Raw genomic sequence first — 16,234 nt, forward strand, 5'->3', positions numbered from 1 at the left:
TAAGCACATAGGAAGGTTAAAATCAGGTTACAAGCAAAATCCCCAGAATCAGTGTAGCTGTACACTTCTTCCACAACTCAAAACACTAGAAGAAAATGGAGTAACATTTCCATTGCTCAAAAGGGCACAGTTTCTATATTTAGTTAAGTTATTATTCATGCATAAAGTAAAGAGTAATATTTTCTCAGGAAGCAAAGATTAAGAAAATATGCCACCCAAGTATCCTTTCTGAATAAACTAACAGAAGGCCTATACAAAAACAATAAAAATAGAAAAGAAGGAAAAATTCAGCTTGAGAAAGGCACAGTTGGAAAGGACAGTATGATAAAAGGCTCATTACATGTATGAAAATGTTGAAGTAAGTGCTTCAAAATTTGTATCAAACTATCTTGCTTAAATGTTTGCTTTTATCTTTGAAAATTATAGCATATGTTGTTTAATAATGAGAAAGAAAAAGGAGAGATTCTGCTTACTGTAATGAAAGTCTAAATAATTTAGACCATTACTTGCACTGAAGTAGACAACCTAGACTAAAATAAAATAAAATGAAATAACGAGTCTATTTAAAGGCATCAGAGAGTTCACAATATAATGAAGAATTGTTAGGCTGTTTCTGGGAGAAAATTGGTATCCTCCAAATTTGAAACTGTTTTCATCCTATGAAATTTGCTGATTCTACAAAAGGTATCTGGTGTAGTCCTACTGTTGTAAAGGGCCATAGACCCTCATAAGCCCCATTTTTGTGTACTCTAACCCTACTCTAGTAGAAAAGATGAACCAGCAGTAGACCAGCCTTCTGAAAGATTTTCCCAGCTTTAAATCATCTCAATCCCCAAAATAAATTAAATTATATTAAGACCAAGCCAGATTGCTAGGCACCTGAGAAAAACAAATGTAAAATGTTTACAAGTTGAAAAAAAGGGGGGGCTTTTTTCTTACTAGGTTTTAAATCATTTACATAAACTATTAGTCAAATATAATGTCCAGCACACAAATACAAAAATTAACCAGAAAAAAAATCAAACAAGGTAACATTAAAACCAAACAAAGAGTCAAGAAAATAAAGCTCATGTAGGCTGAAAGCATTAAAGTTACAAACACAAAGTACAAAATAATTATGCTGACCATGTATAAGGAGATAGAGATAAGACAGAAAATTTTAGCTAAAAACTGGAAACTCAAAACAAAGAAATCTAGAAGTGAATACTGAAATGAAGAATTCAATGAATGCATTTATAGTTTTACAGCAAATTAGACACAGATGAAAGAGAATTTGTGAACTCTAAGTTATGCCAAATGAATATATCCAAAATAAAAACTGTAGAGGAAAAAAGAAAGAAGGCAAACTAAAGAAAGGGAAGGATATGGTGGATAAGATGATAGTGTCTATCACATATGTAATTAGAGTCTGAGGCAGAAACAAGAGAAGGAATTGCAGAAGCAGTATTTCAAAGTTATGATGAGAAATTTCCTACATTGATGAAGGATATCCAGGCACATGTTCCAAAAGCTCTTTGAACTCTAAGCAAAATAAATCCACAGCTAGGACCATCATAGTTAAACTTCTAAAAATCAAAAACAGACAGAACATCCAAAACATTCAAACAAATAGTTGCACTAAAAACTGACTTTTCAACAAATATAATGGAAATAAAAAGGCAATACAATAGAATAGCTGCTAACCAAGACTTCTAAACCCAGGGAATATGTATGTTCCAAGAATAAAGGTTAATTAAGGACATTCAGACCAAAAAAAAAAAAGAAAGAAATGGAAAGTTCATCACAAGAGAATTCTGGTGTTCTGTAGGTAGGAAGGTACTGATCCCAGATGAAAGGTCAAAGATGAAGGAAGCAAATAAAATCAAGGTAAGTGGTAATTACTGGATATCTAACTGAATATTGATGATACCAAGTCTTGATAAGAAGCAGGAAAGTATTACCTACAGGAGAAGAGAAATCAATTAGTAGAAATTGATCCAGAAATGGCATAGGTGGTATAATTAATATGAAATCATATGTTAAGAGTTTTAATAATTATATCCCACATCTTCCAAAACTAAAAGAAAGATTGTTCCTGTTAATTAGACATGGAAGACATAAAAAGACCCAAATTGAATTTCTAAAAATGTAAAACAGATGTTTGAGATTAAAATTGAAGGGAATAATGGCAGATTAGACACTGCAGAATAAAAGATTAGTAAATTTGAAGATGTACCAATAGAAACCATCCAACTAAAACCCAGAGAGAATAAATGACTGAAAAAAAAATGAAGAGTATCAGTGAGATATGGAACAACTTCAAGGGTAATTACATGAGTTATTATATATATGATTTAGAACCTTTGAAGGCAGGCTTGGGAGGAGGAGACAAAAAAAAATATTTGAAGTACAAATGCCTGAATTTTTTCAGAAATTTCATAAAAACTAAGATCCTACATTATCCAAGAAGCATTCTGACCTCAAAGCAGAAGAAACACAAAGAAAATTATTCCTAAAGACATCATAATCAACTAGTTCAACAACAGTGATAAAGAGAAAAATCTCAAAAACAATCAAAGGAAAAGACAAGTTACATACAGAGAAACAAATTTAAAGATGAAACAAAGTATCTTTGGAAATCACAATCTACAATTACAGGCTAAAACATGGATGAATCTCATAAGCATAATAAACAAAGGTACAAAGCATAATAAGCAAAGGAGGTACAAAAGCCAGTATATTCTATAATCTCATTCAAATCAAGTTCAAAAAAGTCTGATATTTAGAAAGGCATGTTTTTGTGGTAAAATGATAAAGAAAATCTAGGTAGTGGTTATTATGAGTTAGGGTGTTGATTTAACTTTAGTAATTGGAGAGGAGGTTTTGATTGGGTGATGATCTGGGTGGGCTTCTGGATACTTATCATAAGGCATATGGTTTCTATTTACTTTTGATTGTTTTATTGAGCCCTCTATACTTTCCTTTATGTATGTTGTATTTTTATAGAATAGTTAAGACAGGGAGAAAATAAGGAAGGAAATCAGGGAGAGAGAAAAGAAAGGAACTATCAATGGCAGAGTTTATAAAACAAATACTATGGTGGGGAGCAGGGAGCATTCCACACAATCAGACTTCAATAAAGGTAATCAAAAACTAAAAAGTCCTACTCTGCTATGGATTCTGACAATATAAGTTAAATCTAAGACTATCTTTGAAAAATTTTATGATAGTCACAAATAGACGTAAATTATAATAGAATTAAAGGAAGATATCCTACTTTCTAAATTTCCCAGAAATATCATACAGAACATGAGTATATTCAATAATGCAAATTTTAAAGCAAATAAATAAATAGCAGTGTAACAAAGACCCAATATGTCAATAAGATGACAGAAACACAGGCAAATAGTAATGACAGTAAATGTACTGAGGTCAATTTATTAAGTGTAAGAACCAGTCAGGTTGAATTAATTTCAATAAAATAGTAAAAGTTTAAAAATATGAAGTTAAAAAAAGGTTAATTTGGGAAATGAAAATCAAAAGAAAACATGGAAAACTATTTTAGAATCTATCCAGTTAGAATTCTAGCAAAAAGTCTCAAGTGAGAAAGAGTTGGTCATTTTATATTAATAGAAATTAAGGTGGAGCCCAGATGGTGGCATAAGTAGGGCAGCAGAAATCTCCTCCCAAAACCATATATATTTTTGAAAAATACAACAAATACAACAATTCTTAAAAGAGAGACCAGAAGATACAGGACAACAACCAGGCTACATCTACATCTGCAAGAACCCAGCACCTCATGAAGGGGGTAAGATACAAGCTGCAGCCAGGCAGAACCAAGCGCCACCCTGACCCCAGCTCCCCAGCAGGAGGAGAGGAGTCATAGTGTGGAGGGAGAGGGAGCCCAGGACTGATAAATACCCAGCCCTAGTCATCCACACTGGGATCACAGACACACAGTGTGTGGGGTGCTGGATACTGGAGAAACGGAACAGTAAAACCAGCAAGCCAGTCCCCACAGCTGGTGCCCTTGGGACAAAAGAAAAGCGAGTGCTTTTTGAAAGCCTTAAAGGGACAGGAGCCTCATAGCAGGACAGAAGCACCCCAGCACACTCAGCCCAGCAGCTGGGAATCCTGGGGAACTCCAGGCGCCCTAACCCCATGGGCGGCAATGCTGCTCTGAGGCCCCTCACGGTGATAAACAGCCTCCCGCCTGTTCCCCCTCTGGCATGGCCCCGCCATAGTGGAGGAGCAGCCTGAGTCCAGCCACGCCCATAGCAGCTGTGCAGAGCTTCTTCCACAGGGGCCCAGGCAAGAATTAGAAACCCCATCAGTGTGCAGCTGCCCAGCACAAGCCGCTAGGGGTCGTTGTTCTTCCAGGAGAAGAAGGCAAGGAGCAAGTGGGAAGGGACTTTGTTCTGACAACTGACACATGTGCAAACCGCCCACGACTACCTCTATCCCCATGAAAAAGCAGAAGAATTTGATCCAGACCAGAATCACAAAGACATCCACCCCTGAGAGGAAACCTGAGAAGATAGACTTAACCAATCTTCCTGAAAAAGAATTCAAAATAAAGGTCATAACCATGCTGATGGACTTGCAGAGAAATATGCAAGAGCTAAGGAGGGAGAATACAGAAATAAAACAATCTCTGGAAGGACTTAAAAGCAGAATGAATGAGGTGCAAGAGGCCGTTAATGGGATAGAAATCAGAGAAGAGGAATGCAGAGAAGCTGACACAGAGAGAGATATAAGGATCTCCAGGAATGAAAGAATATTAAGAGAAATGTGTGACCGATCAAAACAGATCAATATTCGCATTATAGGGGTACAAGAAGGAGAGAGAAAAAGGGATAGAAAGTGTATTTAAAGAAATAATTGCTGAAAACTTCCCCAAATTGGGGGAGGAAATAGTCACTCAAACCACGGAAGCACACAGAACTCCCAACTCAAGGGACCCAAGGAGGACAACACCAAGACACATAATAATTAAAATGGCAAAGATCAAGGACAAAGACAGTGTATTAAAGGCAGCCAGAGAGAGAAAACAGGTCACCTACAAAGGAAAACCCATCAGACTATCATCAGACTTCTCAGGAGAAAAACCTTACAGGCCAAAAGAGAATGGCATGATATATTTAATGCAATTAAACAGAAAGGCCTTGAACCAAGAATACTGTATCCAGCATGATTATCGTTTAAATATGAAAGAGGGATTAAACAATTCCCAGACAAGCAAAAGTTGAGGGAATTCACCTCCCACAAACCACCTCTACTGGATATTTTAGAGGGACTGCTCTAGATGGAAGCACTCCTAAGACCAAATAGATGTCACCAGAAAAAAAAATCACAGCAAAGAAAGCAAAACAATCAAATACAAACTAAAAGCAAAAAGTAAAATCAACTACCCACAAAAGCAGTCAAAGGAAACACAAAAGAGCACAAAATAAAACACCTAACATATAAAGAACGGAGGAGAAGGAATAAGAAGGGAGAGAAATAAAGAATCATCAGACTGTGTTTATAATAGCTGAAATAAGTAAGTTAAGTTAGACAGTAAGATAGTAAAGAAGCTAACCTTGAACTTTTGGTAACCATGAACCTAAAGCCTATAATGGCAATAAGTGCATATCTTTCAATAATCACCCTAAATGTAAATAGACTGAATGCACCAATCAAAAGACACAGAGTGATAGAATGGATAAAAAAAGCAGGACCCATCTATATGCTGCTTACAGGAGACTCACCTCAAACCCAAAGACATACACAGACTAAATGTCAAGGGATGGAAAAAGATATTTCATGCAAACAACAGGGAGAAAAAAGCAGGTGGTGCAGTACTACTATCAGATAAAATAGACTTCAAACCAAAGAAAGCCACAAGAAATAAAGAAGGACATTACATAATGATAAAGGGGTCAATCCAACAAGAAGACATAACCATTACAAATATATATGCACCCAATACAGGAGCACCAACATATGTGAAACAAATACTAACAGAATTAAAGGAGGAAATAGAATGCAATGCATTCATTTTAGGAGACTTCAACACACCACTCACTCCAAAGGACATATCCACCAGACAGAAAATACATAAGGACACAGAGGCACTGAACAACACACTAGAACAGATGGACCTAATAGACATCTACACAACTCTACATCCAAAAGCAACAGGATACACATTCTTCTCAAGTGCACATGGAACATTCTCCATAATAGACCACATTCTAGCCCACAAAAAGAGCCTCAGTAAATTCAAAAAGATTGAAATTCTACCAACCAACTTCTCAGACCACAAAGGTATAAAACTAGAAATAAATTGTACAAAGAAAGCAAAAAGGCTCACAAATACATGGAGGCTTAACAACATGCTCCTAAATAATCAATGGACCAATGACCAAATCAAAATAGAGATCAAGCAATATATGGAAACAAATGACAACAACAACACAAAGCCCCAACTACTGTGGGATGCAGCAAAAGCAGTTTTACGAGGAAAGTATATAGCAATCCAGGCTATATTTAAAGAAGGAAGAACAATCCCAAATGAATAGTCTAAAGACACAATTATTGAAATTGGAAAAAGAAGAACAAATGAGGCCTAAACTCAGCAGAAGGAGGGACACAGTAAAGATCAGAGAAGAAATAAATAAAATTAAGAAGAATAAAACAATAGAAAAAAATCAATGAAACCAAGAGCTGGTTTTTTGAGAAAATAAACAAAATAGATAAGCCCCTAGCCAGACTTATTAAGAGAAAAAGAGAATCTACATGCATCAACAGAATTAGAAATGAGAAAGGAAAAATCACAACGGACCCCATAGAAATACAAGGAATTATTAGAGAATACTACAAAAAACTATATGCTAACAAGCTGGAAAACAGAAGAAATGGACAACTTCCTAGAAAAATACAACCTTCCAAGACTATAACTGAAGAAGAAACAGAAAATCTTAACAGAGCAATTACTGGCAACAAAATTGAAGCAGTAATCAAAAAAACTACCCAAGAGCAAAACTCCCGGGCCAGATGGATTTACCAGGGAGTTTTATCAGATGTACAGAGAAGACAGGCAGAGAAAGACAAGTACCAATGATTTCACTCATATGTGGAATATAAGAACAAAGGAAAAATGGAAAGAACAAAACAGCAGCAGAATCACAGAACCCAAGAATGGACTAATAGTTGCCAAAGGGAAAGGGACTGGGGAGATGGGTGAAAAGGGAGGGAGAAGGAGGGGAAGAAGAAAGAGGGCCTTACGATTAGCATGTATAATGTGGAGGGGGGGAGGGCTGTGCAACACAGAGAAGACAAGTAGTGATTTTATAGCATCTTACTATGCTGATGGACAGTGACTAATGGGGTATGTGGGGGGGACTTGGTGAAGGGAGGAGTCTAGTAAACATAATGTTCCTCATGTAATTATAGATTAATGATACCAAAAAAAATTAAAATCCTTGATTAAATATAACAATGATGATTTTTTATGTGTCTCATGGTACAGAAAGATACAAAACAAATAAAATACTATTGGAAATGCAATGGGGAACCCACAGATACAATATTACCAGTCAATGACAGAAAAAATAGGCTAAAATGATGTGGAATCTTAGTAAAATATGACTAACAGTATAGTCATACTGTAGGAATAGACAGGATGATCAATGAAACAAAAAGTTTAGAAACAGATCCAAGTAGATCTGGGATTTCAGTATATATTCAAGCAAACATTTCAAAGACAGATGACTCAATAAATGGCATTAAGACAACTAGTTGGCCATTTGGAAAAAGAACCTGAATCCCAACCTCATTCCTTATTCCTTATACAAACTTTACTTACAGAAGGAGCAAAGATGAAATGTAAAAATGAAACTATAAAAAAGCTAGACTAAAGGAACCAAGGGTTTTTTTCCTAAGTTTTAAATAACTGTGAGTATATATACACAAACACATTATTTTATATATATTTATGTATATGTTATAAAATACATGCATGTATATATATTTGCAATATGTATGTACATATGTCAATATATGTCATAAAGGAAGGAAATGGTTAAATCTAAATATATGAATTTTGATAAATAAAGGTTCTAATCAAATTCTAAAGGAAAAGTACTGGGAAAAGTATTCTCAGCCTAAATGACAAAGAATTCATTTTCTTATATAAAAAAAAGACCTCATAATTCAATAAGAAAAAAAACTCAAGAGGAAAATAGACAAAGGACTCAATTATAATTCACAAAAGAAATGCACAGTCACTTTAAATATGAAGAGATGACCTATCTTTTCATTACTTTAAGAAATGCAAATAAAACATGATTTCAGTGTCTTCCCCTTTTTGAACATCAGATAAGCTTAAGTAGAATTGAAAATACACAGAATTGGTTGGAATAAGGTATCCGAACAGACTCACACACCACTGATGGGAGACTAAAGGACATATCCTCTCATTAGCAATTGCAACAAAATCTAATAAATGTAAAATTTTCATACTTTGGTCCAGAGTTATGCTCTAAGAATTTATCTTAAAGTAACACCCACCAAGAGCACAGAGACATTTATTCACCAAAGTGTTCATTGCAATACTGCATTTAATGGCAAAAAAAAAAAAAGGAAACATCCAAAAGTTTGTCCATAACAGAGTATAATGTATCTTTTTAAAATAAGATTTTTGAAAAAAGTTTAGTGACAGGGTAAGATGCTTATAAAAATGAATTAAAAAATCAAGAATCAAAGTGTAAATTCACTTTTATCCCCAGATATATATTTCTATATTTCTGTGTGTGTGAGTATTCAGACATATGTGTGTATATATATATATACATATATATAGCTACAAATATTTGTAGATGTATATAGACATATGTATGCACACAGAAGAGAAAGATAGCTATTTATAATATTAACAGTGGCAATCCCCTAGTTATAAAGTTATCTGTAATTCTCAACATTTGTATGTATTTTTCAGTGTTTCTATAAGGATATTGCATTTCTTTTGTAACTTCAAGAAAAAAATAATTATAGAAATAATTTACATTAGGGAAGCAAATTTTATTGGCCTTAGGAGAAAACTAGAATGTATAGAAGACAATCAAGTGCACACTAAACTAGGTTTAACTTTTACTCTTAATCTGGGATATTTTTAGACATAGTAAGAGTAAAATTTTGCATATTAGTTGAAATCAAGCTTCAAGTTTAACAAAAGGAAATATTTTCCATTATCTTTAAGTCAAGCATCAAAAAAACAAAATCTTTGTTCTTAGGAAAATCTAGAATTTAATCATCTGCAAACAATAAAACCAGATTGTTTTTGCTATTGTTCAAAAACAGTCCATTTACAAAGTGAGCCACTTATGTTGACCTAGAAATGTTTAATTCCAGACTGATGTTCTTAGACCATTTTTATGCAAATTATTTCAAGCTTGAGTTAAACTTAATTACAGGGCTCCAAGAAACAATCATGTGATCCATTTCTTTGTATTATTATAATTGATATACAATCTTATGAAGGTTTCACATGAGCAGCATTATGGTTACTACATTCACTCATATTATCGAGTCCCCCCGACACCCCACTGCAGTCACTGTCCATCAGTACAGTAAGATGTTATAGAGTCACTATTTGTCTTCTCTGTGCTGTACTATCTTCCCCATGAGCCCCCACAACACACCATGTGTGCCAATCATTCATGTGATCTATTTCTAAAAAGTGAGTTGATTTATGGATTACCTATTCAAATAGTCCTCTCCCATTATTATGGATGACTGAGTTCACTGTATAAAATATATATATATAAACTGTGGGATCCTTTATGTTCTTTTGTTTACTCTACCGGGAGGGATAAGGGCAGAGGACAGTGGGTGGAATTCAACTAGACTGAATGTGAAGATACATACATAAAGAGCTTGCCCGAGTAAGGTCAAGAAGGCAAGATGGGCTGTGGAATGTCCGAGGGCACTGAAGAGAAGGGCAGATGGGCTAGAGCCCCTTCGAGCCATCATTGACACACGGCAGGCCTGGGTGCAGAGCGAGGAGCTCACGCGCACCTCCTCTGTGTAATATGCCCAATCCTCGCTCGGGTCACGACTAAGCAAATATGATTATTCTTATATTTCAAGGCTGCACCTCATTTCTTTCCCCAATTTTTACTGACTTTATTTCAGGAAAATTAGAAAGAAGAAAATACTTATTTTTCCATTTCAGTTTATTACTAAAATATGTGAAGCACACAGGTAAAACAGATCATGAGGGAGAACAAGTGAAAAAGTCAGGGGAAATGCATATTTCAAAAATCTTTTCAATGGCCTGTCATCCTCAAAGTGAAGTGCCAGGCCTTACTATTCGAAGAGAAAATTCCTAGCATTTATCAGCAGCCTTAGAGTGCCCCTGCCTGCCTTATCAGCAGTGCCCTATGTCCCTGTTGAATTGTGATCTTCCAATGCCTGATTGAATTCCTCTAAAAATTTATCAAGCAGAGCACTGGGACTGGGCACACATAGCAATACAGAGCAGCTGCTTCTATTCTCCAGATGTTCAGCTCTCCCTTCATTGTACAGGCACAGCAACATCACAGATAACGAGCTTACGGTCCCAGCAATGACCTTAGTAGGTGCGGTGGTCAATTCCCCATACCTACAGTGATACAGAATAATGTTCACTTGATAAATAGTGAGGGTTCCCTCTTAATATTATCCACCCAATAAACAAATGGTCAATGGTGACTAGAAACTTTACAAGGAAACATATTCTCATATAAGGCTAGAAGGAATCTAAGATATGTAGTTTTGAAGTCTTTTTAAAAAAATAATGAAATTAAAGCCCAAAGCAGTTGTAATTTGCCTAAAACATCCAGTTCTCCTTTCTCAGGATTCTTTGCAATAAATGTAGTATATGGAGGGCCTAGTAGCCTAAGATACTTACCTTGTTGTTAAAAGGTGCTACAGAAAGTAAGTTACAGTCCCTGATTATTATTTGCAGACATTTATGAATAGTATAGTAGAAAACCAATTGAATAAACATTTATTGATTACTCCTTATTAGTATGTAAAGGGAAGGGAAATATGAATGAAATACAATTTCTCTGTTCACAGTGCTTATAACCTGGTAAGACAGACAAACATAGATACAACTAAGTAACAATGTGATAAGAAGAATAATAGATGAATGAGCAAAGGGACTCAATAAGCAAAGATGTAATAATGATTAATTCTGCCTAGTGATTCAGAGAATGCTACACAAGAAAAAGGTAAACTGATGGCTTAGCTTTGAAAGATAAGAATTTTACAAGATAGAAAGGGGAAGAAAGGGTATTTCAGCCATTGATAACACATATTAGGTGAATACAAAGGTAAGAAATAAAGTAATGTGCTTAGAAAATGTAAGTAGGTTGGGATATAGAGACAACTGGGAATGGTAGGTGATATGGCCAAAAGACCAAAATTAAGCAGATGTTCAAGAAGAAAAGGTTACTAAATAAGTTACATTTCTCAAGTGTTTTCTAGCGTTCAACTTAAGTCGGCATTGAGAAAAATTAATTGGATTTGGTTAGACACACATACCCCTTTTAGGCAAAAATTTTTCTTCCATGATATTGTTGAAAGCATATAAATTGTTTCATTATAATTATTAAATTATATAATATGCAATTGTTATAAAATATAGAATGCAGTTTATTAAAATAAATGACCTATAAATTAAAATCTCACCTACCAATGAAAGATATTAAGTGTTAACATTTGAGATAAGGCCTTTCAGATTTTGTCCCCACTAATACAAGTATGTATAAGAGCACACATTGATGAGAGTATAGTTTCAAACACTGAAATCATATCCTACCTTCTACAATCTTTTAAAACTTCATAATGTTATTTAATGTTTGCCATCACATAGATAAAATGCTGTTGCTTAGACTTCCTATAATGCTCAGGTTAGAAATTCTATTACAATTTTCTGTCCTCCGTATATATCATCTTTCATATTTCATTTTGCTCAATATGTTTGCTTTTGTAATGAATTTAGTTCAATAGTTTGACCTCCAAAACAATTTATTTATAGCATTTATTCTTTTTTATGGTATCCATGTTAATACTATCAGTGTGGTTTTTAGGCTTGTAGATTTTTTTTATTGCCTCAGTCCATTTTCTCTTCAGTCAATCTTTTCGTTTTTTTATTCATCAGTTCTCATATTTCATTGTGAGCACAAATAGAATCTCTATGTTTTGTTTTTTCTGGCTTTATCTTCTACAAAAATATTTTAATTCTCCTCTTATATCATGTTTCAATTTTGAAGTCCCCTGTTTGTTTGAATAGCTAAAAATAGCTATCCAAGCAAGATGTTTTCCAGGAGATAAATTGAGAATATTCCCTTCACTTTGCATGTGGCATAGTCTTTCCCTCCATCCAGGCATTTTGGTATCCTTCCAGTATTTATCTAGAGTAAACCTGGAATGAAAACCTGTGGCTCTAGTTTTATCAAAAGTAGGATTGATTTCTTTCCATCTCATTCCTTGAGGTTGAATTCATAAACCTGATCGTAGAATTGAACATTTATCCTTTTCAAATTTTATCCTGTTCATTTAGTCTATTTAAGAGTATTTCAGTCTTGATTTTGTTGTCCTATATATTAGTTATCCCTCTCAGTTTTCTGTGATTTTTAAAAAACTGCAAAAGTGAATTTTTCAATAATTTGGAACTCTGTTTCATCTTTTTTTATGGAAGTATATTTGACTTACAATATTCTATTAATTCCAGATGTACATCATAGTGATTCGATATTTTCATACATTACAAAGTGATCCCCACAATAAGTCTAGTTACCAAAATGTTATCAGACAATTTTATTACAATATATTGACTATATTTCCTGTGTTGTACATCATATCCTCATGACTTATTTGTTTTATAGTTGGAAGTTTGTTCCTCTTAATCACCTTCACCTATTTTACACTCCCCCCAAACCCTTCCCACTCTGGTAACCAAATGGCTGTTTCCTGTTTCTATTTTGTTTTTATTTTTCGTTTGTTTTGTTTGTTAGAGTTCACATATAAGTGAAATCATACAGTATTTGTATTTATTTGTTTAACATATTTCACTTAGCATAATACCCTCTAGGTCGATTCATTTTGTTGCAAACAACAAGATTTCGTTCTTTTTTATGGTTGAGTTATATCCTATTGTATGTATATATCCCATACCATTCATCTATTGATGGATATTTCAGTTCCTTCCATATCTTGGCTATCGTAAATAATGCTGCAATGAACATAGAGGTGCATATTTCTCTTCAAATTCATGTTTTCACTTTCTTTGGATTAACACCCAGAAGTAGGATTGCTGGATCTTATGGTTTTTTAATTTCTTGAGGGACCTCCATACTGCTTTCCATAGTGGATGCACAAAGTTATAGTCCCACTAACACAATGAGAGGATTCCGTTTTCTCACCTTTTTGTCAGCACTTGCTATTTTTTGTCTATTTGGTAATAGTCAATCTGATAGGTGAGAGATGATCTGACTGTGGTTTAATTTATATTCTCTGATGATCTGTGATGTAGGACATCTTTTCATGTGCCTGTTGATAATCTGTATGTCTTCTTTGGAAAAATGTTTATTCAAGTGTTTGCTCATTTCTTAATCATGTTGTTTGTTTTCCCTATTAAGTTGTATAAATTCTTTATATATTTTTAATGTTAACTCCTTATCAGATAGATGATTTACAAATATCTCCCATTCAGTAGTTTGCCTTTTCAATTTGTTGATGGTTTCCTTTGTTATACAAAAACTTTTTAATTGATGTAATCCCATTCTTAAAATTTTAGGTTTTGTTGTCCTTGTCTGAGGAGACTCTCTGGCACCCAAAATGCTGCTGAGTCAAAGAACTTACAGCCTGTTTTCTTCTATGAGTTTTATGCTTTCAGGTCTTACATTCAAGTCTTTAAATCCATTTTGAATTTATTTTTCTATATGATGTAAGATATTGGTATAAGATATTGGTTCAGTTCAATTCTTTTCCACAAAGCTGTCCAGTTTTCCCAACACCATTTATTGAAGAAACTGTCTTTTCAACATTGTATATATATCCTTGCCTCCTTATCATAGATTTACCATGAATGTGTGAGCTTATTTCTGGGCTCTTTATTCTGTTCCATGTATATATGTGTCTGTTTTTGTGCTAGTACACTACTGTTCTGATTACAATAGCTTTATAGGATAGTTTGAAATCAGGGAATATGATACTTTCAGCTTTTTCTTCTTTCTCAAGATTGCTTTGACTATTCTGGGTCTTCTGTGTTTCCGTACTCATTTTAGAATTCCTTATTCTAGTTCTGTGAAAAATATTTGTATTTGATAAATATTGTATTGAGTCTATAGACTTGTGTAGTATGGACATTTTAACAATATTAATAATTCTAATACATGAGGGGGTATATGTTTCCACTTAATTGTGTTGTCTTCAATTTTTTCATCAATACGCTATAATTTTCAGAGTGCAGGTCTTTCACTCCCACTTGGTTAAATTTACTCCTAGGTATTTTATTCTTTCTGAGGCAACTGTCAGTGGGATATTTTTTCTGAATTTCTCTTTCTGATAGTTTGTTATTAATATACAGAAGCACAACAGATTTTTGTATGTTAATTTTGGATCCTGCAAATGTACTGAATTTTTTATTACATCTAACAGTTTTTTGATGTGGTCTACTTAGTATCATGTCATCAACAAATATTGACAGTTTTACTTCTTCCTTTCCAATTTGGATGCCTTTTATTTCTTTTTCTTGCCTAATTGCTAATGCAAGGATTTCCCAATACTATGTTAAAAGTGGTGAGGGTGGGCATTCTTATATTCCTGACATAATATATTCAGATAGTGGAGTAGTATATGCCAATGAAAAAAATTAATAATTGACATATGTAACAATTGGGATTAAGGAAATATGTAAAAAATATGAAATCCAAGAGAGCATAGCATATTCTATATATTCTTCTTATATGAATTTCAAAAATAGACAAACTGTTACCTTCTACCTACTGGGGGTTATGCCCAGATACCATCATAGGGAGACACTGGTCCTGGAAATGTTCTCTATCTGGGTGGTGATCACACAAGGAGATACATGTATGTATATGTAAAGAGTCATCAGGTTATATACTTATAACTTCCATGTTTTATTATACGTTAAGTATACTTCAAGTTAAAAATTAATAGGTGAAATAAAGACATTTCCAGGCAAATAAAGAAGAAAATTGTATTTGTAGTCAGATAAACCTAGTTGTAAATGTTGAAAACAGAGTGGTGATCACTGCAATTACTTTACAGGACTAATGTGGTAATTAGAGATAAGGCATGTGAAGCATCTGGGCAAAGTCTGGCACTTTTCATAGTATAAATAATTTGCAGATACACTTATCTAGGCCAGTGCTTCCCAAGCTTTAATAAACATGCAGATCACCTGGGGATATTGTTAAAATGCAGACTCTGAATCTATAGGTCTGAGATGAGGCCTGAAATCCTGCATTTTTAAAAAGCTCCCAGATAATTCCAATGTTGCTTGTCCATGGACCATACTTTGAGTAGCAATGGGAGGGAATGGGGATGAATGGGTTTTATCAGTAGAGGGAACATTTTGATTCAATCAATGTTTTAAAAGCTATTTCTGCTGACAATTCACAAGATAGATTATAGGAGAAGGGAAATGACAGATCCAAGGGACAGTGTATCCCTGAATTAAGAAAGGAGAAGGGAAATTGGGAAGCAGGAAAAGAGAAACATTTTGCAGAATTATCAGGATGTGGTATTTCACTGAATTTTAGGAGTGATGACAGAAATTCATCAAAGACAGCTTGGGATATTTAGCTTGGGATATTCAGTGATCAGACAAATATACCTTAGTCGTAATTATTTTAATCAGATCCTTTTAATTAAAATTGAACTCAAGAGGAATGGATATAAAAAATACTTTTTTCCCAGTCTGGGTCATATGAGCCAAGAAAAATGAATATAGCAAAGGAAGCTATACAGATAAGGAGTTGTATAAGTCAGCTCCACTAAAGTAACAAACACTAAAAGTCCTATTGACTTACAATGCCAAAGCTTTGTTGTATTTCTGCTTGGTTCTGCTCCACATGTTTCCTTCTAGAATCTATGCTGAAGGAACACACTCCATTAGGAACAACAGAGTTGGAGGGAACATGTAGTGGATCAGGAAGCTTCTGCTCAAATGTAGTATTTATCACATCTGTCA

General features: G+C 34.2%; 1 protein-coding gene across 3 annotated transcripts in view; it reads left to right on the forward strand.

Annotated features, from left to right (window-relative positions):
• The window catches only part of MACROD2 (mono-ADP ribosylhydrolase 2), a 1,939,939-nt gene that overhangs the window by 1,845,380 nt on the left and 78,325 nt on the right, over positions 1-16,234 (forward strand). The gene's annotated exons all lie outside the window — the stretch shown is intronic.

The sequence above is a fragment of the Manis javanica genome, chromosome 5 (genome assembly GCF_040802235.1).
Source record: "Manis javanica isolate MJ-LG chromosome 5, MJ_LKY, whole genome shotgun sequence".
Taxonomy (NCBI): domain Eukaryota; kingdom Metazoa; phylum Chordata; class Mammalia; order Pholidota; family Manidae; genus Manis; species Manis javanica.